Source organism: Podarcis pityusensis, assembly GCF_964106645.2.
Source record: "Podarcis pityusensis genome assembly, chromosome: 13".
NCBI lineage: Eukaryota > Metazoa > Chordata > Lepidosauria > Squamata > Lacertidae > Podarcis > Podarcis pityusensis.
This window is the reverse complement of record NC_138038.1, coordinates 26,697,639-26,724,081: the sequence shown is the minus strand read 5'-3', so window position 1 is coordinate 26,724,081 and position 26,443 is coordinate 26,697,639. Positions and strand designations below refer to the sequence as shown.

At 46.8% G+C, this 26,443-nt stretch overlaps 1 long non-coding RNA gene across 1 annotated transcript in view; it reads left to right on the top strand.

The window, feature by feature from the left end:
- The window catches only part of LOC308461448, a 57,704-nt gene that overhangs the window by 6,090 nt on the left and 25,171 nt on the right, over positions 1-26,443 (top strand). Inside the window, exon 2 of the long non-coding RNA XR_013978898.1 lies at positions 12,406-12,473. This is a non-coding gene — a long non-coding RNA (uncharacterized lncRNA). The remainder of the gene's footprint in view (positions 1-12,405; positions 12,474-26,443) is intronic.

The window sequence follows — 26,443 nt, the reverse complement described above, 5'->3', positions numbered from 1 at the left end:
TGGTGTGTGATTGAATCCCACCCGAAAATAGTGACAGTTTGGCCGTGCCCTCAGAATTCATGGACTGAGTCAAATTATAGGTCAGGTGTGGGGAACCTTTGGCCCTTCCGATTTTGCTGAACTACAACTCCTATCATCCTTGACCATTGGCCATCCTTGTTAGGGCTGATGGGAGTTGTAGTTCATCCTGAAGGGCCAAAGGTTTCTTCCATTCCTGCTATAGGTGCCTTTAAGAAATAAGGACATGTTGGCTGAAATGGGGAGTAGGAGGCAAAATGGTGCCATCTTCCCTCTAAATGACATTCCTGCTTCATAAGTTCAATATCAAAATGCTGGCGTTGAAAACGGGTTCGGGGCTGAAGCCATACATTCCAGGGCTTGGCTCTGCCGAGCTTCCCTAGGCCGTGAATCATGACCAAATACGCCTGGAAGTGAAGTGTATTACTTGTGCAGACATACCCTAAAATCTAGCCAACCATTTGCCACAGGCAGACTCAGGGCTCTTTTCCCTCAGGCAAACAGAAAGTATTCAGAATATTGTCTCCAGCTCAGCTCCCTGGCAATTTAAACTTTTGTTAAAAGAAGAAGAATGTTTCTAAACCTTATGGCTGCGACCGTGTGCCAGAAAGGTGCCTGAATAAAATATTCAGCTGCCATGGGTACAGAATCAAGTTTTCGTTGGTACAGAATTTGAATTGCCTGGGTGCAGAATCTTAATTTCTTTTCTTTCTTTCTTTTTTTAAAAAAGTGCAAGTATTCGGAGTTCTGGGCATACTTGTGGAAAATAAATATACTTGTGTTAGCGTAAATGTAGGGTTGCCACTCCTCCACCCCCCCTAAAAAAACCACCCTTTGCTTTAAACAATCGCTGCTGCTTGATAGGAGGAAATTCACCAGTGAATGTGTTTCCCATCACCCAATATCTGTACAGCAGGAAAAGATTTGCCTGCTGAAAGCATGTAGCTTGTAAAAGGCATGGAAGCCCTTCCATGGGTCCGTGCCTGTGCATGAGGAATGTGCATGTGTGCATACATAAGAGAGAGAATGCAAAACTGTTCCACAGTCCAGCATGAAGATGCAAACCTCCTCCGTCCATCCTATTCTTTCTGCATGCAGTTTTTCCCCTACCTGGATTGCTAAGGCTTGAAATAGAAAAATGCTGGTTCCTGGAAAAGTCCCAAGTGGATCTGGTGGGGAATGGACCTAAAGAGTGCCATGCAGAGATTTCTGGCAGGCCTGGGAGAGAGCGCAGGGACACCAAAGCCATCTATTCACCTGATTTGACATACGGCTAAAAATAAAAACAGCTTGGGGCGGGTAGGATAACCAGCCTTGTCCCTTGCTTTTCTGGCAGCTGGACTAAAAGCAGAAACTGGAACACTAGAACCTGGTTGGACCACTATTTTTCTGGTTGGTTGGCAACCCTGTTCCTGCTTGGAGTGGGAAGAAAATCTGTGCACCCCCAAAAAGAAGACCCCACTAGTTTGGCTGCTTCTGATCTTACTCGGTTGGGCAAAGCAATAGTTGGTCTTCCAAGAAGGTCTAATTAACTCACCTACAAACAACGAAAACACGCACACAGCCATTTCCCCCACCCCTTATTCTGTCTGCTTTTTTTATTGGAAATGCTGTCTTCCGGCCTTGACTGCCACTGCCTCCGCAGAAGGGCGGCAAAGGAAGCTTGGGCTGGAAGAGAAACCTCTGGAAATGAGTGCACAGCTGGTACGGCTTTCCTCCTGCTCAGCTGCACCAGCCCCCCTTTGCCTTCTGGCGAGTCCCCAGTTGGCGGTGGTGGGGGGAAGGGGGTGGCGGGGAGGGGGGAAGGCGGAGGGGAAGGGGAGGGAGGGTTCCTGCTGGTAGAGAAGATGGTCTCTGCGGTGATGCGTGAGGGCAGCTGCCCTGCAGAAGGAATGATGGAGAGGGAGCTGGTTGGGGGGGTGGGGGTGGGGAGGGGAGAGTCAGGTGCTTGTGGTTTTCAATGTAGGCCACTCATTAATATTTAGTGTCGTTGGAGGACTGTGGGGAAAGTGTGAATGTGCGACGGGGAGGTTTAGCCTTGTTTGTGTGGCAGCCTCTGCTTGGCCTTCTCTGCATTGGAATTTGCTTTGTCCAGGCAAGGAATGAGGCCTGCGAGCTGCAAGGCCCAAAGAGGCCTCATGGGTATTCTTTGGCCCAAAGGCTTTCGGACAGAGTGGGAAAAGTTGCCACAGCTATTACTAAACGTTATTTTGCCCTAACCGTGGGTGGCTGTGCTCCAGACAACCCCTTTTTTCAAGGAGTAATAAACTGTCACCTTGCTCACAGATGACCACACACAAACACACACAGTCCAAGCCTGGTCCTGTGCTTTAAAACATCCGCTATACAGTGGTACCTCGGGTTACAGACGCTTCAGGTTACAGACGCTGCAGGTTACAGACTCCGCTAACCCAGAAATAATACCTCGGGTTAAGAACTTTGCTTCAGAATGAGAACAGAAATCGCACAGCAGCAGGAGGCCCCATTTGCTAAAGTCGTACTTCAGGTTAAGAACAGTTTCAGGTTAAGAACGGACTTCCAGAACGAATTAACCCGAGGTACCACTGTATCTGCAGGGCTGAGTATGTACAGCTTTTCATAGCACTGAGAGAAACAGTATCTCTTGCTCCATGTCTGCAGAGCAAGCCGCTGCTACAGGCAGAGGAGCAGGGACTGGGGGGGAAAGTTGGCAACCTCATGTATAAGCGTGTGGGGAGCTGGTTCTCGGTAGTGCCGCTCCAGAACTTTGTCATGTGCCGGCTCTTCTGTATGATAACGGGGACATAGTAAAGTTTTTTTTTACCGTTTTGGAAAGGGCTACGGACAAGCATTTCTCCAGATACAAGGTAAAAAGGTAAAGGACCCTTGGTTAAGTCCAGTCAAAGGCAACTATGGGGTGCGGCATTCATCTCGCTTTCAGACCGAGGGAGCTGGTGTTTGTCCACAGACAGCTTTCCAGGTCATGTGGCCAGCATGACTAAACCGCTTCTGGCGCATGGAGGACCATGACAGAAACCAGAGCGCACAGAAACGCCATTTACCTTCCTGCCGCAGCGGTACCTATTTATCTACTTGCATTTGACATGCTTTCTAACTGCTAGGTTGGCAGGAGCTGGGACAGAGCAACGGGAGCTCACCCCATTGCGGGGATTCGAACCGCCGACCTTCTGATCAGCAAGCCCAAGAGGCTCAGTGATTTAGACCACAGCCACAGATACAAACACTGCGCTAAGTTACTGATAGGTGTAGCATCGTCTGTATTGACCTGGTGCATTAGCAAGGACTTAATAGAATGAATATGTGCTGTCAAAGCCAATTTTCACTGTCCAGATTCAGCCCTGGAAGATGTGAATTGATAGTGCTCGAGAGGAGCATCAAACATTAGCCGAGTTTATTGTCTTCCTTACTAAAACCTGCTTCACTTATTTCAGAAAATCCAGGGATATGTTATGCAATGCAGGGTGGCAAGGGCAGCTTACTGCATGTAAAATGTAAGGTGTGCATTTGGCCAATCCTCTGAGATAGAAAGTCTATGGGGACCGTGGTGCACCCAGTTCACACTTTACAGTGCATGCATAGCAGGGAGGCTGTATCCCACCATGCATGCAATATTCCTAGCTCCAAGAGGTATGTCAACCAGATGTAACCCATAGTCCAACCTACACATTGGTGGGATTAGAAAATAGGGCTTTGAGAAAACGGAAGTTCCAGTTTCCAGTTACTCCAGAGCCTCTCTTTTTAGAAGTTAAGCTCCAGTCTTAAAAGATGCTGTACAAACCACAGATTGGTGGGGTTTGAAATCTACTTTAGATGAGTGTGATTGGGGGGTTGACCACTAAGTAGAGAGGAAGGGGAGAAAGATGTGTCGGGAAGCAGGAAAAGTGGGAATAAGGGGGGGAGGAGCATGGAATGACCACTTCATTTGTGTGAGGCATCTTCAGCTACTTGCCAACGTTGCACTTTTCTGCAATGACTTGGTTCCTGGTTTGTGGCAAACTGCCCTGGATTGCATGTGCCAGAGGTTCATAGAATCACAGAATTGTAGAGTTGGAAGGCTGCCAAACTTTGGTCTGCAAGCTTCCATTCCATTCCTTGGAAAGGCTATTGAACAGTAAAGAATATCTGTATTTGACACTGCACTTAATTCGTTTTTTTCCTGATGACAGAGATCAAGGCTGTTTTGACCAAGGTAGCCAAAAAAGGCTAACAAGGTTTTTCCTTTTAAAAAAATTTCCCTTAAAAATTCACCAGGTAAGTGTAATTTTGCTGAACCTGACCTGAGAAACTTTATACTGAACTTCACAGAACTTTGCTCCCCCAAATAGGCACATCAATCACATATTAAAGTATGTGTATGTGCTTTGATCTGTCATATTCCCCCAAAAGTTTACTAACTGTTGCAACGAACTCTCCAGCAATTTTCAAGTGGCCATCCTCCCATTAAAAAAAAGAATTGATAGTGGGGTTGTGGATCTCCTTTCAGCACAGGGTTGAACTTAAATGATTCTCCTGTGGTCCCATGAATAATTGCAATGACAGGAGATCTGTGGCTCTCAGAACTGTCATGGGAAAAAATAATCTTGCCCCCGAGAGAGAAGTCCTACGATTTATTTGTCCCTTTGTGATCCTATGACTCATATATAGCCGCAAAGCAAACCAGTCAATCTTGAATGTGTTTTTCAAAACATGATAACTGCTAGAGTTAAACATTCAGACCTTTGTGCAGCTAGATTGGATTAAAAAACGCTTGTGCAGGAAAAAACGTGCAATGGTTGGCTAGCGTGTTTGGTGTCCGAAAAGTGATCTGTAAGCAGGGCGGTCCACTGCTCAAAATGAGGTATTGAAGAGGGGTTTGAAGGGAACTGAAGCAGAAACTGACGGCAGGAGCCCTATGTGGCATGTAATCCACTGGGAGCAGTCAAATGCAACATTCCTTGTTTTGCTAGAGTGGGCATGCAAGGGAATGTTTGGTCCAGCCAGTCGAAACTTCCTGTTCCTCCTGGCCTGGAGCATCCTTCCTCTTGAATGTGACCAGTGGTGGGCGTGACCTTTCCAGACCTGGTAAAAGGCCAAGTCACGCAGCCACCTCCCTCTCTTCGATCGTTTTCGTCTTGCAAACTTCCTGATTCACCTGGACTGTACTGCTGGCTGCCAACAAGCAGTCCCCCAGGTTATCTCCCATGTCGGGTAAACCTGTTCGTACATGTTTGTAACTTTAAGCCTAAAGTCTGCCTTCAGGGATCACACTGTGCTATGCCTGATCATGAGTAAAACTACATTTTTTTGCTTATGAATAAGACTGTTGTGTCTTTATTCTTTTAGGAGGGATCAAAGGGGTCTTACCTGGAATAATAGAACATATCTCAATCTGGGCAAGCCGGATTTAATTGTTGATTGTCTTAAGAGGCTCACACGAGCCTGCAACCAGTTTTCTGCTGCGTAAGAAGGGGAATGCACTCTGCTAAGGGAAGAAGCTTGCTAGCACAAGTTAGGAAGGATAATAATAATCAGTATATCCTCTCCTGCCACCCTCAACATTCCCACAACCATCCCAGGCACAAGGTGGGGAATAAGACAAGAGTGGGAGAAGGGAAGACAAAGAGGGACTGATGAGCTGGTTTGGGGGCAGAGGAATGTGATATCTAAGGTATGGGGAAGGGGTAGGGTCTAGGGGAGGAAAGGTAGAGAAATATATATAACAGAAAACCTAGAATAAACCCAGACTATCTGGGTCAAACAGCGACAGCTGGCAAGGAGGGTGCCACAGGGAAGGACAGCTGCCATCCATCCATGACCTGCACACACACAGAGAGAGGAAGAGAGTGTGTGTGTGAAGCCTTCTATTTCCAATATGTTGGCAATTCTATGGCGATCACCCTGGGAAACCTATTTGTTCCTCTCATACCCATCTCATAGAGGCTGGAGCCCGTTTTTCACAAATGTCGCAAGTGTCATGTCTTCCCCCGCTGCCTTTTCTCCCTTCTGTGTGGCGTAAAAGAGCATTGCGTATCGTTACAAAACAAACAAACCCAGAACGCAGCAATTTTGGCAACACTTTTGTTGAGTATTATTATTTGTGACTTTTTACTTTTACCCTTGGTAGTTAATGTTTACTAGAGCCAACGGCATACATTGTGTCCTGCAGGGTTACACAAGGAAAAAATGCCAGGGTGTTCGACTGTGGGGATCTCTCAAGGACCCCCCCCCACACCACTACCACCACTACAGTCATAACATTTGAGAGTGGGGAAGACAAAGGAAAGGGAAGAAAATTAAGGTGTGTGTAGAGGGGTGTGTGAATGTGACTGATCCAGTTGTATCTACTTAGGCTGAGTTACGGGTGATGAGGGTTGGGTTTAAGAGGTTGAGCTAGAGAGGCTGTGTTGAAAGGCTAAAGAGGGATCTGAAGAAATAGTTATGTCCTCACAAACATAATTGAAGAAGATCGTGCTCGTGCTCTGGTCCATGGGGTCACGAAGAGTCGGACACGACTAAATGACTAAACAACAACAAATTCTGGACAGCAAGGGAGACTGAGGCAGAGCAAAAAGAGCACGAGACTGTCAAACAGTTGAGGGCGGTACAGTTTCAGAATCCAAAACACAGTCCTCAGGCCCGATCTGGCCCTCCTAGCAATTCATCATGTTGGACCCCAAATAATTTGACTGTGGAAACAAGGTACCATGGAGAAACCATGGGCAATGCAGATTTGAGCGCTCAGGAGGGAGTGCTTCAATGCATCGTGGGTTCTGGCAATGACCAAGTGCAGTGGTACCTTGGTTCCCAAACGGCTTGGCTCCCGAACAAATCAGCTCCCGAATGTCACAAACCCGGAAGTAAGTGTTCTGGTTTGCAAACGTTTTTCAGAAGCCGAACGTCCGACATGGCTTCCGATTGAGTGCAGGAAGCTCCTGCAGCCAATCGGAAGTCGCGCCTTGGTTTTTGAACCATAGGGAGTCAAACGGACTCTTGGAATGGATTAAGTTCGAGAACCAAGGTACCACTGTACTCAGGAAACACTGGGGCAGATTGGAGTACTTCCTGTTTCCTGGCTGCTGGGACTGAACCTGTGACTTGTCTGCATGCAAGACGGATGCTCTACCATTGAGCCACAGCCAATATCCAAATATAATGCTGCATGTAAACAATGGGTAAGAAAGAAATTCCAGTGATTTAGCTGATTAATTGGTAGGATTAATAATTAAAAACAGTTTGATAAAAAGGTGTCCCCAATTAATCAGGCAGATTTTGAAATAATTAGCCATTATTTCATTAGTACATAAATGCTGAGTATGTGTCATCTTTGAAAAGCCACCAGTCTCCCTCTCCCAATGCAGGTGGAGATATGTCTTCTAAAATAGTGCATTTTAAAAACAGAAATAATACATTTACTTCAGGACTGCTGCTTTTATGTTGATGCAAATTTAATTGATTGATTAATCAATATGCAAAATTGATTGATTGACTACAACTCATATACATAGCTGTATACATGTTGCAAACTTGTGATTAGAGTTAATCATGTACTGAGTAATACCATACATGTGTAGTCCAAAGTAAGACATATTGAATTAAATGGAGTTTGCTTCCAGGTAAGTGGGTCTAGGACTGCACCTTAGATTTATGTAATCTGGGAGGGTGGGAGACCTTAAAAGTGGGGTCGGCCATGTGGCACTCTTCAGATGTTGCAGGACTACAACCCCCATCATCCCTGACTATTGGTCGTGCTCGCTGTGGTTGCTGGGAGCTAGAGTCCGTCAAACATCTGGAGGGCCCCATGGTGACTTAAAAAGTACAGTGGTACCTAGGGTTAAGAACTTAATTCGTTCTGGGGGACCATTCTTAACCTGAAACTGTTCTTAACCTGAGATACCACGTTAGCTAATGGGGCCTCCCACAGCCGCTGCGCCGCCGCACAATTTCTGTTCTCATCCTGAAGCAAAATTCTTAACCCGAGGTACTATTTCTGGGTTAGTGGAGTCTGTAACCTGAAGCATCTGTAACCCAAGGTACCACTGTACTCCTAAGTAGAAGGGTATGTATTTTATTTAGAACATTTTAACACACCTTTTCTCTCAGAAATATAAAATGACTTATGATAAACAATGCACAATACAGTGCAAATTAAATGTTTCTACTGTAAATGAACAACATGATTGACTTCTCACAGTATACTTTATGTATTCTTTCTTTCTTTCTTTCTTTCTTTCTTTCTTTCTTTCTTTCTTTCCCTCTCTCTCTCTTGCTGGATTTCACAGTTCAAACAACCAAACTGAACAAAAGTTGCTGTTCAGCTCAGCAAGGGCAGAAATTCAGAGTTAACACCATGTTCGGCCCTCACTCTTTTACCACCCGTTGGAGCCACTCCTTGAAAGAGCCCTGCTCCACCCATTTAACAGCCTCGTTTTATTTGTTTGTTTGTTAATCAGATTTATAGACTGGCCTTCATTGAAATATCTCAGGCCGGTTCCCAAGATCAAAACACAAGGTGCAAAAGTACAGATAAATAGTTAAAACACAAACAGCAGAACAATAACTGCCCTCCCTCCTCCCACAAACCCATTTAAGAGGCTGTAGAATATGAAGCAGCCCAAGTCCTGACTGAAGAGGAACGTTTTTGCCTGGTACCCTAAAATATATATATATAATGAACCTGTGATCCCTTGCGGCTCTTGTGGTTTCTCACAACCTCCAGCAACGGGGAACAGGCCTGGCTTCAGGTTTGGGCGCCTCCCTCCACCTCACCCTGTTTGCAGCTATAATAGAATTGCACCAAGCAGCTGTCCTTTTAATTGGGTCTAGCCAGCCTTCCAATTTCCCAGGCTGCCTTGGAGCAGGGGCTGGGAACTGTTGGCCCTCTGGATGTTCCCGGAGCACAAATCCTACTCACCCCACACCCCCCCTCAGCATTGGCCAGGCTCACTGGGGCCAGAGTTTCCGGAGGCTCACAGATTTCCCCACCCCTGCCTTAGAGAGATCGGGGGAGGCGGGGGCATTTTGAGAAAGCAAAAGGTGGCTGGATCCAGCCTCTCTTGGTGCTGCTCAGAATGCTGGGACGGCGGGGGGGGGGGGGGAATGAAAGCAAGGGAAGGCCAAGGCGGGCTTTAGCATGGGGGCCCTGGCAGCTGCCCAAGGATGCCAGGTGCTCGCGCCAACCTTGTATGTGGAAGATCTGCTTCAATAGCTGGGTTTGAGATTAGGGCACATAGTTTACAAATTCCTAGTTATGGACTATTTCTCTCTCCTCCACCCCCAGTTCTCTCTCTCTTCACCCCAAGGAAAGGTAGGATCTTCCTAGACGTGGGGGTCAGCTCAACCTGCCTTTGTGATCCACGTCTGTGTGCTTGTGTGTGTTTGTGCCTGCCAATTTATTAGCGTTATTCCAACATTGTGATGCAGCAGGAGTAAGGGAAGCAGATGCTCCTTGGTTGTAGTCTTTATTGTTACCTAGAGACAAGCTACTGGCGTTTTCCCAGCCTCTCTCCCCCCCACCCGCCCACCCCGCCGCACACTTCTCTAACTCAGTTCCCTCTGCATTCTGCAAAAAAGAGAGAGAGAGGGAGAAATTTATGGTATGCCCACACCATTTGTTTTAACTCCTTCCCGCTCAGATGGCAGAGAGGCAACCAACCAGGGTGTGATTGGTGCCAGGGCTCCCTAACAGGATCTGGGGGGGGGGGGAGGGGTTTGCTTCCAAGACTCAAGTGGCCGTGCAGGCCTGTGCGCCTGCCCCAGAACATGCACAAAGTGCCTTCTCATCTCTCGAAAGAGAACTAGACAAATTCATGGAGAATCAATGGCTCCAGTTGGAGGCAGAAATGCTTCCATATACAGTGGTACCTCGGGTCACATGTGCTTCAGGTTACAGACTCCGCTAACCCAGAAATAGTACCTCGGGTTAAGAACTTTGCTTCAGGATGAGAACAGAAATCGTGTTCCGGCAGCGCGGCGACAGCGGGAGGTCCCATTGGCTAAAGTGGTGCTTCAGGTTAAGAACAGTTTCAGGTTAAGAATGGACCTCCGGAATGAATTAAGTACGTAACCCGAGGTACCACTGTATTAGTTGCTGGAAACCCCACAGGAGGAGAGAGGGCTCTTGCGCTCGGATCCTGCTTGTGGGTTTCCCACAGGCATCTAGTTGGCCTCTGTGAGAACAGGATGCTGGACTAGACGGGCCATTAGCTTCACCCAGCAGGCCTCTCCTTAGGTTTTATGAACTTGGGTAATTCAGAACTGAGTGTTCAGAATTCCTGTCTCAGCCTTAGACAAACTGCAATTTCTCAGCCCTGGTTGTTCCGTCTTCAATATGGGGATAATTAGGTAGGGTGGGGTGGGGTAGAGGTAGGGGCAGAGGAAGGGGGTGCAGCGGGTGCAGGCTGCCCTGGGTGTCACCGCTGAGGGGGGTGACAAAATGGTGGGCGGCACTCACCGCGGGGCCTGCAGCGCGCCTGAGCCACGTGTCTCCCCCAGCTGTAGGGCGGCTGAGTGGGAGGACACAGGCAGACTCCAGAGGCCCTGCGGTGTGCCCACCCTTGCCCCGCCCCTATGGGTGGCTCGCCCTGCCCCTAGCTTCCTCCGCCGCTGGGTAGAGGAGCTATATTTCAGTAGTACAACACACCCCTTGGCAAGAGGGGGAAAGTTCCAGGTTCATTCTGCAGCATTGTCCGTTAAAGGATCTGGAGAGACAAGAGACCTCTGCCCCAAACCTTGAAGAACCATCGGCAGACCAAGTAAAATAAGAACAGTCCCAGCTGGGTGAACGGTCTGATTCTGCATAAGGCAGCTTTGCAAGTTCACTACGAATCCATAGCAACGTCTCACAAGCCTGGAACTGGGGGCAGGGGGAGGTTTGGAAGTTTCCATGTAAACTTAAAACCAGCACCTGTTATGTTCAGGAATTACGGTTGTAGTAAGTGGAACGCACTCATCGTCATCGTTTTGATGTTTCCACGGTACTGAAAGAAGCGCTTTGATCATAGGTTGCCCCTTATCCCCCAGTCCTGATTACAAAATGCCACCTACCTTGAGAGCTTAATTAGAGGAAGGTGTAGTATAAATAGAATGCCATTGTGCTTTGACATTTCAAAGAAGCCGTCATCTAAGGATAGTCCTCAAAGGTGTTTTCTGGATGCAGTAGTCTCACCGATGCACCTTGTGGCTGTTCCTTTGGCGCCCCCAAGGCAGACTCCAAAGGAAGGTAGCTCTCAGGGGTCCTGGAAGCCCATGCCCAGCTGGACAGGGAGGAGGGAGGAGACAAAGGAGTTTTCCTGGTTTTAGATCCCACACATTCTTCTCCAAAGAGCTCAAAGTGGCTTACTGGTGGGACCCGGAAGCCAGCAACAGTTCAGCACCTTTTGTTCCACCTTTTCAATGCCTACTGGAAACTTTATTATTATTATTATTATTATTATTATTATTATCCTGTCAGGCTTATGTAGACAATTAAGAATACATCTTTTTATAATAGCAAGCTGCTCTCTGATTTTAAAATTTGTATTTGGTTTTTATCATGTGTGACAGTTGCTCTGGATATTGGTAAATAATTCTATTTATAAAAAGTAAAGGTAAAGGTAAAGGTAAAGAACTCCTGGCTGTGGCCCAGAGATAGAAATAAGATAAAGTTCCTACCAGAGAAGAATGGCAAGTTAAATTGATGGATTATGCTGAAATGGCTAAAATGACCAGAAGAATCAGAAATCAGGAAGACCAAAATTTTAATAAGGAATGGGAAAAATTTATAATGTATCTTTAAAACCATGGCAAACAGTTAAAATCGTTAGTAGGACTGGAAAAACACTTGTAGTTTAATGGTGGTTTTTGGACACAGTGGAGAGGTAAAAGATGTGGATTATTATAAAAGATGCAGGAGGAAATGATTAACAATAGGACCCACAAAGGGGAGGAGGGAAGTCCTAGAGATGCTTTGAAATCTTGTTTCTATGTTGTATGTTGAATATGTGACTGTAAAATTTTAATCTGTCAGGGATTCGAACCGCCGACCTTCTGGTTGGCAAGCCCAAGAGGCTCTGTGGTTTAGACCATAGCACCACCCGCTGTGGTGCTGTGGTCTAAATTTATAAATTGATATTTATAAATTGATATAGCAAACATCTGGACCACTATTGGCTCCCCACACATGAAATGGAATGATCCTGAGAGTATTTTGTGATTTCTCTGGGGGACTGGTGGTGCGCAAACTCACTTTGCACAGGGATGCCCCTGTGCTGTATAGCCCGCTAAAATCCTTAAACCGACCCGGCGTTTTGCTGTGCTCAAAGCTTATTGGGTTTCGAGGGGTTCAAGCTGATGATGTTGTATGAGAAGTGACGCTGCCTGTATGTTTGCCATGGACCCATGTATACCCTTCTACGTCTTCCTTTTTAATAGGTTCTTACAAACATGCTAGAAGTCTCCTAGAATCCCTCTTCTCTGAAGACTGCGCCATCCGTAGAAAGGTGAGTACACAGCAGGGCAACAGAATGCAAGGGCTGTTCCTTTGTTTCAGCACTTCCTGTCAAACAGAAGGGATGCCCTTTGATTTTAGATGCAGCCGAGCCGCAGGTTTCCTTCTGCCTTATACTTAGGCCTAGTAACCCTTCCATTCACTCCAATTGCACAAATGGCATGCTTGCACATGCCATTCCTGCCAGGGAGACCGATGACCCTTCCAGGTGTGTGTGTGTGTTTTTTTGGGGGGGGGCACAACTCCCACCAGCCCCAGCCAGTATGGCTGGTGGTAAGAGATGATGGGAGCTGGAGTCCGGTAATATATGGAAGGTCTCATGTTTCCTATCCTTGATTTACACAATCCACATAGTTATAGCTCAAGCAAACAAGGTGTCTCATCCTGGAAGTTCCCTGTCTGGTCCAAACTCAAATGAGAGTGTGTGTTTTTTGTGCGTGTAAAAAAATGGGTTAAAGTATTTGAAATGGCTCAAGCATAGCATGCCACAATCCAGTGTGGGATTTCTCACTGGAAATAGGTGCTGGGATTCAAGCCTAAGACTTCCCCCTGGAGATAATGCACTCTAGTCGTCCTAGCTGTGTTGGGGGCAGGCTGAGATCCCTCATGGGGGAATATATGTCCATTCCCCCCCCCCCACCTCCTTGGCACACATAAGGAATTTTGGCTGGGTTCAAAATGCATTTGATGGTGCCTGCAATTGACCATGAAATAACAGCCACCTTCCTCTGAAGCCCATCTAGGGTTCACATCACATCTTAGAATTTGGTTCAGTTCCTAGTATGCCATTGGTGCCAATGGTAGGAGTGTGTTGTTTAATAACGCGATGGCCAGTTTCTGTATTCTTTGAGGTCCTGCTCTCCTTTAGGTGATGGTTCAGAAGTGTAATTTGTTCATGCTTGCTGTGAGTGGTCAATCTCAGAATAGGTATCAGCCTAGGGCATTGTTTGGAAAACTCAAAGAGATACGTAAGCTCTAAGGTTCAGAGTGACTCGTAAATAAATGTATAGTGTATTGATCCCAGCAGTGAGTCTTGGTCGGGTTTGGTCATTCTGATGGTCCCACTCTGACCTGCTCTCATCCTGAGACTTCCAGGGCCTTTTGCAGAAATGTGGCCTTTTGCCTTCCCTCTTGCTGACTGCACACACTTTATTCTACATCAGCTCAGACAGTCTCAAGTACTGTACTTTCTGAGAGCACTGATAGATTTCTCTTGTTTGGCCTGGCTTGTAATGGCTAGACTGAGGCAGGCAGACAGTGAGTAATTTTATCTCATTTCTAAATCCGTTCCTGCAAGTTTTCTAATGCAACACATATCCACAAAGATAGTACAGTGTTACCTTGGTTGTTGAACGGAATCCGTTCCGGATGTGTGTTCGACTTCCGAAAAGGTTCAACAACCAAGACGCAGCTTCCGATTGGCTGCAGGAGCCTCCTGCACTCAATCGGAAGCTGCGCCGGCCGTTCAGCTTCCAAAAAATGTTCGCAAACCGGAACACCTATTTCCAGGTTTTCGGCGCTCGGCAGCCGATTTGCTCGACAACTAAGTTGTTTGGGAACCAAGGTAGCACTGTATCTGTATTCTGCAACAGCAAAGAAGGTGCAATGTGTTGGAAATTTCCATGGCCTTTTGAATCGGAACCAGTCTTTGAAAATCTGATTATTTTGAAGCGAAGCAATGCGTATGGCCATTATTATTTTTCTTGGCAAGGCCTTGCATGCATGGAATGGGCTGATGCAACAGCTGTAGTAGACTCCACCCTGTAACCTCTCAAGCCAATTGCTCAATTTGTCCCCTCTCCTGCCCCTGGGGCTCTGCCCACAGATCACAAGCCGGGTCTGCTTTATTTCTCTTGCTCCTGTTGGACCTGGACCCTGGCTGCCATAACTCAGGTGTTGCAAGGTGCTGACATGCATCGTTGCTTGAAGTTATTGACGCCGTGGCATTATCAGTTTTTCTTCCCTTTTTCTCCACCCTCCCTTTCCCCCCCTTTCTTCCTCTCTTCTTTCCCCCCACCCCTTTCTTCTTTCTCTCAGCAAGTTTTTATGTGATTACAAGCACTGCATGGTAATTAGTGCTAAACTCATTTGCACAACTACAGTTAATTGGCTACAACAATTAATTAATGTGTTGGAAATTTGGCACCAGAATAAAAAAAAAGTTTTTTTTCATCAAACAAAAGACAGAAGTTAAAGAAGAGAGATGGACAGACGGAAAGGCAAATTGAGTGTGCTGGGATGGGCCCCCCCCCACAAAAAAACAAGCTTCTCACATTGTTGTTTCCAAACTACAGAGTCCTTCAAACTTTTGTTTTGTATCCGTCACCTAAAATGTTTTAGTTGTCTATTTTCTCTTCCATACATTATCAGTTCTCTCGCTCCTCTTTTGTTTTTTTAATTCCTTCTTTTATTTTGTATTTCCTGTAAAAAAAAATTTGGGGGGTAATTTTTAATTTTTTTTAATTTTTTTTTACAACTTAAGCAAACTCATTTCACTGATAAAATATAGCATGACTAATGACTGGAGCATGTAGAAATCATTGGGAGAATGTCCTTGGAAGACGAATGCATTTTCAGCAGAATAATTAACTTAATTAACAAATTCACATGCATATTCATCAGGCTATTAATGTCTTCTCAGCTCAGCTTGATGAACATTGCGGTAATAACAATCTCATTTGCATACTGCATTCTACTGCTATCCAAAAAAAAAAAAAAAAAGAAAAAATTAAGCAACATACACAAACACACAGAAAGGAACAGGCTTTCCCCCCTCCACCTTCTCCTCCCATCTTTCCCTTTGCAACATACACTGTATGTTTAGAATGAAGTTGGTCAATTTCAGCTTGCTCCCTATGAGGCGGGAGCAGGCATAAGTAGTCAACTGTATCTCATGTATGTGAGGCATGTGTGTGTGTGTGTGTGTGTGTGTGTGTGTGTGCGGGTGAACTTCCCCTATGCCTGTCTCTCTCTATCTTTCCTATCTCTCCCTAGGGAATCCTTGGCACGGGTTCCAACTTTTTCTTCACTCCTTCCCCCTGCTGCCAAGCGGCGTCAACACAAAATTGCCATTTTCCCCAGCTCTCTACGGAGCAATCTTGAAAAGCAGTAAGGTGTGACGCCAAAGGACTGCCAACTCGGCAGCAGTGCCTGCGGAGAAACCGCAGAATGGAGGCAGAGAAATAGGGATGGCTGGTGGTGGGTGCTGGGTTTTTTCCTCTTTCCTCTATATCCTACACACACACACACACACACACACACACACACACACACACCCATTACTGGCGCGTGGAGCACTTGGGAGGAGGGGTGGCGGTGGGGGGAGTTGAGAGAGAAAGGGGGGGGGAAATAACGTAGCAGCTGTCGGCCTAATTCCACTAACACTCTGCTTGTGGTCATATTAGAAAAACAGATTATACTCCTTTGTGGCACTCATTTATTCCTGACATACGTTAACATTCTATATCTTAATTCTGCCCGCCTTTCCTCCGACCAGTGGACTTTGGGCAGTTGTTTTTTTTCTCTCTCTCCCTTCCCACCCAGCTGGGTGTGTCGAGCAAGCTGGGAAAGCGAAATGGAGCAAGCAGAGTGTCACACCGCTTTCCCCCTTTCGTCGTAGTACCGGAGTCGCTCGGTTAAAGTGACCGGCTGTAGGTTCAGGATGGACAAAGGGGAAAGGGCAGTTTCGCATGAAATGGCGTTAACCGGTGGAACTCACATCCACAAGAGCTGGTGGAGGAAGGCCCCCAGCTTTGGTGGCTTTTTCAAAGGGCATGGAAGGTAGCTCTGTCAATGGCAATCAGCCACGATAGCTGAGTGGAGCCTCCATCGTTGGAGGGAGTCTACCTCTGTATACCAGTTGCTGAAGGGCAAATCAGTCAGTTGAAATAGCCCAGGCGTAGGAAAACTCGGCCCGCCTGATGTTTTGGGACTACAACTCCCATGATCCCTCGGTAACAGGACCAGTGGTCAGGGATGATGGGAATTGTAGTCCCAAAACATCTGGAGGGCCAAGTTTGCCTATGCCTGAAACAGCTGAAGCAAAATTCAAGTATTCTAAACATGCTCAGCATTATTTAATGCATTGGACAGCGCGTTCCCATGCATGTTTACTCATAAGTAAGTCTCGCCAGTGTTCTTTTTCTAGAAAAAGAGATGTTGGAAATCACCACAAACACCTCCCTCATTCTCTTAGAATGGCAATGGCGCCCACCTGAGAGGTGCCGGAACTGCGATCTGTCTGAAAACAATCTGTGAGTCTCACCATGTTCGTTGGGGCTTACTCCAAAGCATGCATGCATAGGATCGTAGCCTAAGCAACGGGCTCTTCCCAGTGACCTGTTTTATTGAGCATTCATCCTGATGTGCTTCCACAAAGGTTCCAGTTTTGTTCCAGTTTGCTTACAAGGTACAGGTGAAGAAGGATGCTGTCTGTATGCCCTGCAATGTGGGCTTCCTGGAACTATCTGTCAGGCCACTGGTGGAAACAGGACGCTAGACAGATCCCTCAGAATGCTTCTTATGTCCTGTACGCTGGACGGTGCTACCTGTCATTGACTACCCAAAAGGTTGGTTTTTGTAACCCTATAAGTATGCAAGTTATTCACTGCACCTCCCTCCCAAGTTAGGGCCCCAAGGTGTGGTTTGAAGGCTCGTGATGCAGCAACCTTAAACCTAAGCAGGTCCAGCTTGGGTCAGTGCTTGGTTGGGAAGACCACCCAGGAATCCTGCATACGCCCCCTTGCATGCCGTTACAAAAAGAAGGCGTGTGCAATGAAGATGTGAATCAGAATGGATCCAGGCCAAAAGCTGAATTAGTGAAGACATCACTATGCAAAAAAAAAAACAAAAAACCTCAAAGGGGCTGGGGTGGGGGAGCAGCAAGATAGCCATTTGGGCAAAGGGACAAGTGAAGAACTTTAACCAGCCCTCTTGTTTCCATAGGACCCAGCCCCATAGCGTTTCCACCTACTGTGTTCAAAAATCCAGCCTCTGAGCATTTGTGCAATGCCTTTAACAGGAGGCAAAAGTGTGTGTGTGTGTGTGTGTGTGTGTGTGTGTGTGTGTGTGTGCCCCCCTAAGGAAGGAAGCTTCCCTTTTGAGGGCAAGCCCGTTTTCTTAAAAGGATCGCTATAAAGACAAAGTGTCTTTGTGTTCTGCAGAAGTTTCCCTTCAAACGGTAAGGCATTTTGTTTTCAAAGGAGTGTGTACCAAGTTGACGGCATTGATCGGTCCAAGCACAACGACCTCACCCTCACCCGCGCCTTAATTCCTTCTCTTCTGGCAGCTGGCCCAGAGGATGAAATTCTGACCAAGCCAGTAAAACTGGGGCTGCTTGGCAGCCCTGCCGAGTGCATACCCCTACGTAACGCAGATGAACTGTGCCGTTTGCTGTCCTGGGGTAGCCAGCCCTGCCCTTGGCTTCCATCTCTTGCTTCTTCTTCTTTTAATTTTTTTTTAACATGGCGCATAATTGGAGGCTGAGGCACAGATGCACCAAGCGGCAAGGCACGCTTGCCTTGCCCGTTCTTGCCCGTTTGGCATCTCCGTCGACGAGTCAGTTCTAAACGGATCGCCTCGGCCTTGATCTCCCGCCCTCCAGGTTCCCCCGCTGCAGTCTCTTCCTGCCTGCTCTATCCATCCCCTGGGGTGCGCCTTCATCTTTCCTCTCCCCCTCGCTTCCTAAAGCATCTGATGATGGTTCCTCTTGGCTCTGAACCAAGAGTCACTCCAAATTGAACCAGATGTTCCCTCAGCCTCCTTTACAGCAACTCCTGCTTCCCCATCAGTGCACACTGCCTCTCTCCTGCCCCCACCTCCACCCCTCCTGCGTTTTCTCATTCTGGTTGCAAAAGAAGGGGGAAGGGAGGAATTCGCAAACACACACAGAGAGAGGAGTCTGAGGGCGCGTTGGAGTTATTTTGCATGGGTTTTGGTTTGAACCGTGCGCATGCAGCGTCTGTGGTAGAAATGTTCAACAAGGTCACAGGCCGCTGACGCCTCTCTAACATTTCTTTGTGCTTCTTGGGACCAAACTGAACACGATGGCTAGAAGACCCGTGTCTGATAATAAGATCACTGTGTCATCATCAGTGCCACTGTTCAGAGCACAAGAGAGAAGTTCCCTGCCCCTAGGAGTCTACAATCTAAAATCCGGCACAGAGGAAAGGGGGGCATGAGAACTTAAGAAGAACCGGATGGATCAATGGTCCATCTAGTCCAGCATCTTGTTCTTACAGTGCCTGATCAGATGCCGGTGGGGAAACCTGCAAGCAGGCCCTGTGCACAAGAGCTCTCTCCTTTCCTGTGTTTTCCAGCAACTGGCATTCAGACACATTACTGCTTCTGATACAGTGGAAGCATAGCATAGCAATCATGGCTACTAGCTGTCTATTGCCCTCTCCTCTCTGAATTGTCTAAGGCAGCCTTTCTCAACCTTGGGTCTCCAGATGTTTTTGGCCTACAACTCCCACCATCCCTAGCTAGCAAGGCCAGAGTTCAGGGATGATGGGAGTTGTAGTCCAACAACATCTGAGGACCCACAGGTTGAGAAACACTGGTCTACGGGCTCATACACGCTTTTACTTGACCCAAATTTTGACCGTATTGTTTAGCGATTAATTTCCCCAGAACCAAGAGCTTTTCTTGTCGTTCCTTGGCTGCGCCTTGCAAAAACCCGGTCTTACCCACTGAATCCGATCCCATCAGACGCATAGGAAATCTGTGGAGAGGTTTTCCTTAACCGAGCATCATTCCCGCAGGTAAGATTGGATTTTCGCAAGGCGCAGCCACTTTTCATACAGAAGGTCCCAGGTTCAGGGCAAGGGGAGATCCCCGTCTGAAACCCCGAAGAGACAGCAATGGAAAACTAAGATGGCATTCGTCTAGTTGAGAGATGACCTGAGTTTCTAGGGTCTAAAGCCAGATCTGCCTCAGGACTGTATAATAACATTTTGCAGTTTAAAAAAATGGATCCTGCCTCCCTGGTTGGGGCAGATTCACATTTGCATGCACAGATCTGCAGGCCACCATCACATATCCGTTGACCTTCACTTATCCACTCAAATTGTAAGTAAATAAAATAGATTCTGAGAATCTTAAATGTCATTGTCATGTGCAGATTTTCTGTCCCGAGGTTTCTGTCTTTCGTTGATTTTCACCGTCCTGCCAGATTTCTAAAAATGCCCAACGTATCTAAATTCTCCTTTCTAAAAAATCAGGTCCCCTAATTTACTCAGCTTTGATGTCTCTCGCTGTCTCTCGGAAGATGCCCATATATTTTGTCCCTCTTAAAACGTCTTTTATGCAAGCGTGCCAGCGCTTATCGACTTCTTTCCTATCCTCATTTAGATCATTAGCCCTAAGGGTTTCTTCAGACGCTGTGTTTTTAATGAGTTAACATAAACCATTTTACATGTACACATAAAAACATAACGTGTGGAAGATGCATGTTTTCCAACACATGTATGACACATCGTATGAAGGGCTGGCCCAAGATCATTATTTTACTGTCTAGGGCAAGACGAGAGAGATAAACGTGCCCCCTTCCAACCCCATTCCCCACATCTATCGTATCCAAGGCTGGTCAATTTCTTCTGGCACCCAAAGCAGAAAATCCCACAAGCAGCTCCTCTTGGGAGTAAAAATACAACAATAGAACAAAATACCAAATAATTGCCCTTTCTTGCCCCCCTCCCCAATCAGCTGCCTCAGAGAGCTGCCTCATTCTACCTAATGCAAAGGTGAGGAGAACATTTTTTCAGCCCAGGGCCCTGTTTCCTTCTGGGCAACTTTCCAAGGGACACTTGCCAGTGGTAGGTGGGGCCAGAGGCAAAAGTGGGCAGGGCAGCAGGTGTGAATTTGACCTTTGTGAAATGGCGCCATCATCACACGTCTTTAGGTGCCAGGCAAAAGCATTTCTTTTTACCCCAGGCTTTTGGCCTTTAAATAATCTAGGACCTGCTAAAGCTTGGAAGGGGGAGGTCTTATTTTATTATTATGCTGCTTGTTGTTATGCTTTTTATTATGTTTATTATGTTTTTATTATTGATGCTCCGTAAACTGCTCTTAATGTTGTACACTGCCCTGGGATCTTTTGATAAAGGGTGGCATATTAATAATAATAATAATAATAATAATAATAATTCATTATAACCCGCCCATCTGGCTGGGTTTCCCCAGCCACTCTGGGCGGCTTACAACAAAAGATTAAACATACATTAAAATATCAGTCATTAAAAACTTTACTATACAGGGCTGCCTTCAGATGTCTTTTAAAGGTTGTATACAGTGGTACCTCGGGTTAAGTACTTAATTCGTTCCGGAGGTCTGTTCTTAACCTGAAACTGTTCTTAACCTGAAGCACCACTTTAGCTAATGGGGCCTCCTGCTGCTGCCGCGCCGCTGGAGCACAATTTCTGTTCTCATCCTGAAGCAAAGTTCTTAACCCGAGGTACTATTTCTGGGTTAGCGCAGTCTGTAACATGAAGCGTATGTAACCTGAAGCGTATGTAACCTGAAGCGTATGTAACCTGAGGTACCACTGTAGTTACTTATTTCCTTGACATCTGATGGGAGGGCATTCCACAGGGTGGGCGCCACTACTGAGAAGGCCCTTTCCTGGTTCCCTGTAACCTCACTTCTCACAGTGAGGGAACCACCAGAAGACCCTTGGAGCTGAACCTCAGTGTCCGGGCTGAATGATGGGGGTGGAGACGCTCCTTCAGGTATACTGTAATAATAATTACAACCAACTGGTTTTTGCATGCACAGACGCCCCTCATTCTTTTCTCATTTCCTCCATTCATTTATTGGGGTTCCAGTACACATCCCAGCCAGGGGAAACACACTTGAAGAGGGTGCGAAGAAGGATTGAGCAGCGGGTGTGGCTCAGGAGCGGGTGTGCCCATGGGTCAGTTTTCTGTGGCCTTTTTTTTTGAGGCTGCATGGTGCTTAAATCCGCTGTGCCAAAACACAACGTAAAAGCTACACTGTGAGAGAATCTGACATGGCAAGATTTGCCAGCACCTGTTTAGGTTAGAATTCTGAGGGGGAGTAATTATCTTAGCTATTTTATCCATAAGCCACCTTGAGTCCCTGTCTAGGAAAAAGGTGGGGATATAAAATGCCGACACCTGTCTGTCTTGGGAGACAATGGAGGAGTGAAGTCAAACTGTTGGAGAGTTACAGTGCCTGCTGTGGCTGCAAAGACCGATACCGGGGAGACATGTTTTGACCTCATCAGCCCATTATTATTATTATTATTATTATTATTATTATTATTATCCCTTTTTGGCTGTTGAGGTCAAAACATGTCTTTCCCCCAGACATTTCCAATAATGATAATACAGTGGTACCTCGGGTTACATGCGCTTCAGGTTACATACGCTTCAGGTTACATACGCTTCAGGTTACAGACTCTGCTAACCCAGAAATAGTGCTTCAGGTTAAGAACTTTGCTTCAGGATGAGAACAGAAATTGTGCTCCGGCGGCGTGGCGGCAGCAGGAGGCCCCATTAGCTAAAGTGGTGCTTCAGGTTAAGAACAGCTTCAGGTTAAGTACGGATCTCCGGAACGAATTAAGTACTTAACCTGAGGTACCACTGTAGTAATAATAATAATAATAATAATAATAATAATAATAATAATAATATCTGCAAAGACCAATATGGCAGGGACATGTTTTGACTGTATCAGCTGAAAAGGGATATGGATTGTTGTTGTTGTTACTATTACTATTATTTCTTTAACTGCTTGTTCACAGTCTTTGGTTTTAAACTGATGCAGTATAACCTTGCAAATTGTGTTGGGCAGTTTCGTTTCATTTTTGAAAGGAAAGGCATTCGATAAATATAGTTGGCAAACGAAATAATTAATAATCTCCTGCCTAAAAACCTGAGGTGGACCTCTCTGCAGCATCTCCTGCTGTCGGCAATTCCCCGGCCTATCACATCCATTGCCCCCACCCACCCCACACGCTAACAGTGTCGAGCACTGGGTGGTTCGCAAATGCCCCAAACCCATTTGCTAGGCAGGCAGGCTGCCACGCGGCCAACACACCTAGCGCACAGCCGAGCAGGAAGGGCTGTTTCCTCCCAGATTCATTACATGCAGGTGTGATGCCGCTGCTATCTTCCAAATGTGCCTTATGGGCCCGCTGCACTCCGGCAACAGGGAAAAAACGAATTTGGGGCACGCTTTACATAATTACGTGGAAAGGCCCGGAAAGACCTCCTTGCCCAGCTTCGAGGCTGAAACTCGGTTCTGGGCAACTTTTCCAAACGCATTTCCCACCGGGGTCGCCAGCACTCTGCCTCCGCTGATTGTCCTGTGCCGAGACCTGTTGCTTAGCAACAACTGGTACATTCGTCCTTAATAAATTGCTGGCACGGCAATGGCCAAGACTGCAGGGAGGGGGCGAGAGGAGGATTTGATTTGGGTGCCATTTTTTTTTTAAAAAAACAGAACACCATGTGGTTTGCAAAAAAAAAAAAAAGTGGGGGGGGTGCGGAGAAAAGAAAGGAAAATGCAATCTGTTGGCGCAGACTGGCTAGGCTGAGTCAGCCCACAGACTAGACAAGATCACCTTTCCATCAGCTACTTGAGAGCAACTGGGAACAGGATTTGTGCAGGCTCGTTCCAAATCTCTGCTTGCTTTTTCTTATGTGTGTGTGAAAGAGAGACAGACGGACAGATGGACCGAGGTGTGATGGGTTTATTCCAACATTACCATCCAACGGGTGGAGAACCAGCTGCCCTCCAGGCATTCTTGGGATACAACTATCACACACACACACACCAACCATTGGCCATGCTGGTTGGGGCTGGTGGGGGTTGGGAGTTATACAACAATGTCCCAAGGGCCACCAGACCTGCCTTGGTTGTACAGGTGAGGGTCTGCAGCCTGCTTCCCCTGTGGGTCAGGCAGGTCGTGTGCCAGGAAAGTGCTGCTTGCCGCGCAATGAGGCCAACTTGTGCAGAAACCAACACTGGACACAGCAGCCACGCCCAGAAGTGGTTTTCATCGGCAAATGCGGTTACTACTGCTGCAAAAGTTCCATCCAGAGAGTATGATAGACCTCCTGTGTCAGCAATGGAGAATTGGGTGGTCCTTCTGTTAGATTCCAGTTCACCACAGCCAACGGTCAGGGAAGATGAGAATCACAACTCAACTTCAGGAGTGCTGTGGGTTCCTTTGCCTTGATGACCGTGAATGAAAGTCAAAGTACACCTTACCATCAACCTTAGGATCAACTTCTTTCCTCTTGTTGCTTTTGTAAATTTCACCTGGTTGAACTGAGTACCTGAGCAGTGTAAAAAACCGAACAGCAGGCAATGGGATACCATGGCAGCAATGCAAGCTTCTCTAAGGCTCCAGTAGGTTAGAACAGTGTCCAGGTGCCTTATTCTTTCTGCTGCTAGCCCACAGGGTTCCACTAGGGTTTGCTAACTAGCAAGACTATCAGGCCAACTTTGGGTCCTGTGTGTTTAAAACTAACTCTGGTTTGTTTCTTAGTTTTTGTGAAAAGTACCTTGAGTTCACATACATGCTACTGAACTGTGTTTTCCCCCTAAAGCAGAATGCTTCCGTTCTGTTCCTCTTGCACACAAAGGAGCTCAAGGGCTCAATGAAGTTTGTTCCCAGTCACCTAAACCAGGGGTGGAGGTCGCCAGGTATTGCACCTTTGACCATCAGCCATGTTGGTTGGGACTGATGAGCATACAACATTTGGAAGGCGACAGGTTTCCCACCCTTAGGGGTAGCCAACGTGGTGCTCTCCAGATGTTTTGGATGACAACTCCCATCAGCACCAGTCAGCTTGGCCCAATGGTCAGGGAAGATGGGATTTGTAGTCCAAAAGTCTAGAAGACTTGATGTTTCCTAGTGCTGGCCTAAACCATGGTTTAGGTCAGTGTTTCCCAAACTTGGGTCTCCAGCTGTTTTTGGACTACAACTCCCATCATCCCTAGCTAGCAAGACCTGTGGTCAGGGCTGATGGGAATTGTAGTCCAAAAACAGCTGGAGACCCAAGTTTGGGAAACAGTGGTTTAGCTGATGATATGGGACTGATGTGATAGAAGACTTCCCTCATGGCTTTTGGTCCTATTTATTCTGAACAAATATTAGAAAAGAGCTGCTTTATCCGTATCCCAGGCAGAACGTTTCATTCATCCATAGGTTACAAAATGGACTTCTAAAGCATGGTGGTCAGGAAATCTCACTTCAGATTGGGTGTGCCCAAGACATGCTGCTGCTGCTGCTGTTGTTGTTGTGTTGTTTGTTTGTTATTGAATTTATATACTGCCCTATACCCAAATGTCTCAGGGTGGTTCACAGAATTTGTTGCCTAAGATGAAGGACAAGATGGCACATGCCCACCCACAATGAATAAAGGAGCACTCTGGATGGGCAGCTGAATTTTCCAAATCCTTAAATGCATCTGAAGGCAGCAGATTAGCTGAGTATGTGCAGGACAGGCTGTGTAGCAGTGCAGCCACAGTTCTGCCCTCCAACACTTCGCCACTGCTTCCTGCCCACCAGTTTCTGCTGCCAGAGGCAACTGCCTCTTTTCTGCCAAATGGTAGGGCCAGCCCTGACTTCAGATATCACATTGCAACATATTTTGCATCTGTTCTCTTCCGCTGTTCTGTAAAACAGATACAGGGGTCAGAAAGTGATGCTCAGACTCGAGAGTGATGCTTTGAATGTGTATAGCAACTTTAATTTGGATCTTTGTCTTCAGTGGAGCTGTGGCATTGCAACAACATATATTGCATGCGCTGTGGGTTAAACCACAGAGCCTAGGACTTGCCGATAAGAAGGTTGGCGGTTCGAATCCCCGTGACGGAGTGAGCTCCCGTTGTCGGTCCCTGCTCCTGCCAACCTAGCAGTTTGAAAGCACGTCAAAGTGCAAGTAGATAAATAGGTACCACTCCAGCGGGAAGGTAAACAGCGTTTCCGTGAGCTGCTCTGGTTCGCCAGAAGCGGCTTAGTCATGCTGGCCACATGACCCGGAAGCTGTACGCCGGCTCCCTCGGCCAATAAAGCGAGATGAGCACCTCAACCCCAGAGTCAGCCACAACTGGACCTGATGGTCAGGGGTCCCTTTACCTTTACCTTTTCTTTGAAAGCTGGCCTTTGGGAGGTAGGTAAGCTGGTACTTGAAATTGAAACTATGTGCTGTTGGTTGCAGTGGCTCAAGGATACGTGAGAGGCACTCTGCCCATGTTCAGAAGCTCTCTCTTCGGATCACTGCAGCTGTATAGCATGTGGTGTCTGGCACTGAAAACAAATTTGGCTGTGTAGGCAGGCTAGTTTTGATCAAGCCCTGGAGAATCACCCCCACACCCCTCAACCATCATTTCCTCCAAACATGCCAACTCTGTCTTCACCCCCTTCTCACAGAACAGAGAAGCAGCCACCCTAAGGAGGCCAAAGTGTGGTAAATTCTTGCCACGTTCCTTGCCTGCTGGAGGAAAAAGGAGCTGTCGGATGAGCCGGGGGTTGTGGGGGGAGAGAGAGAGAGAACAGGGAGAAAGATGCGATATTATTGTTAGCGTTTGACTGGGTCCCTTCTGCGCCTTGCCGTTCATTTAAAATTCCGATTTAAAAACCAAAAGAGGCTCTTTAAAAATTTCCACATTAGCATGCCGTTTGTATGTTAGGCCAAGATGCTCGGGGATGCTTTTTGGCAGAAGTCGCCCTCTGACAGCTTTTGCCAGCAATAAAACAACACATGAATAAAAGAAAGTCGGGAGCTCTTTTCAACAATTTCTTCCCAATATGCAGTGTGGAAGGCGGCGCAAGGTTTGAAGGGCATCGAGGCCTGGAACACTGTCCATTGTCTGCGTTTGCAAGGACAGGGGGTTCTCTTGCGCTGCTATGGAATGCATGATTTTTTACAAAAATAATTTTTTTTTTTTTGCAAGGGTATCAAAGGCAGAATTCCTCCCTTCTCTCTC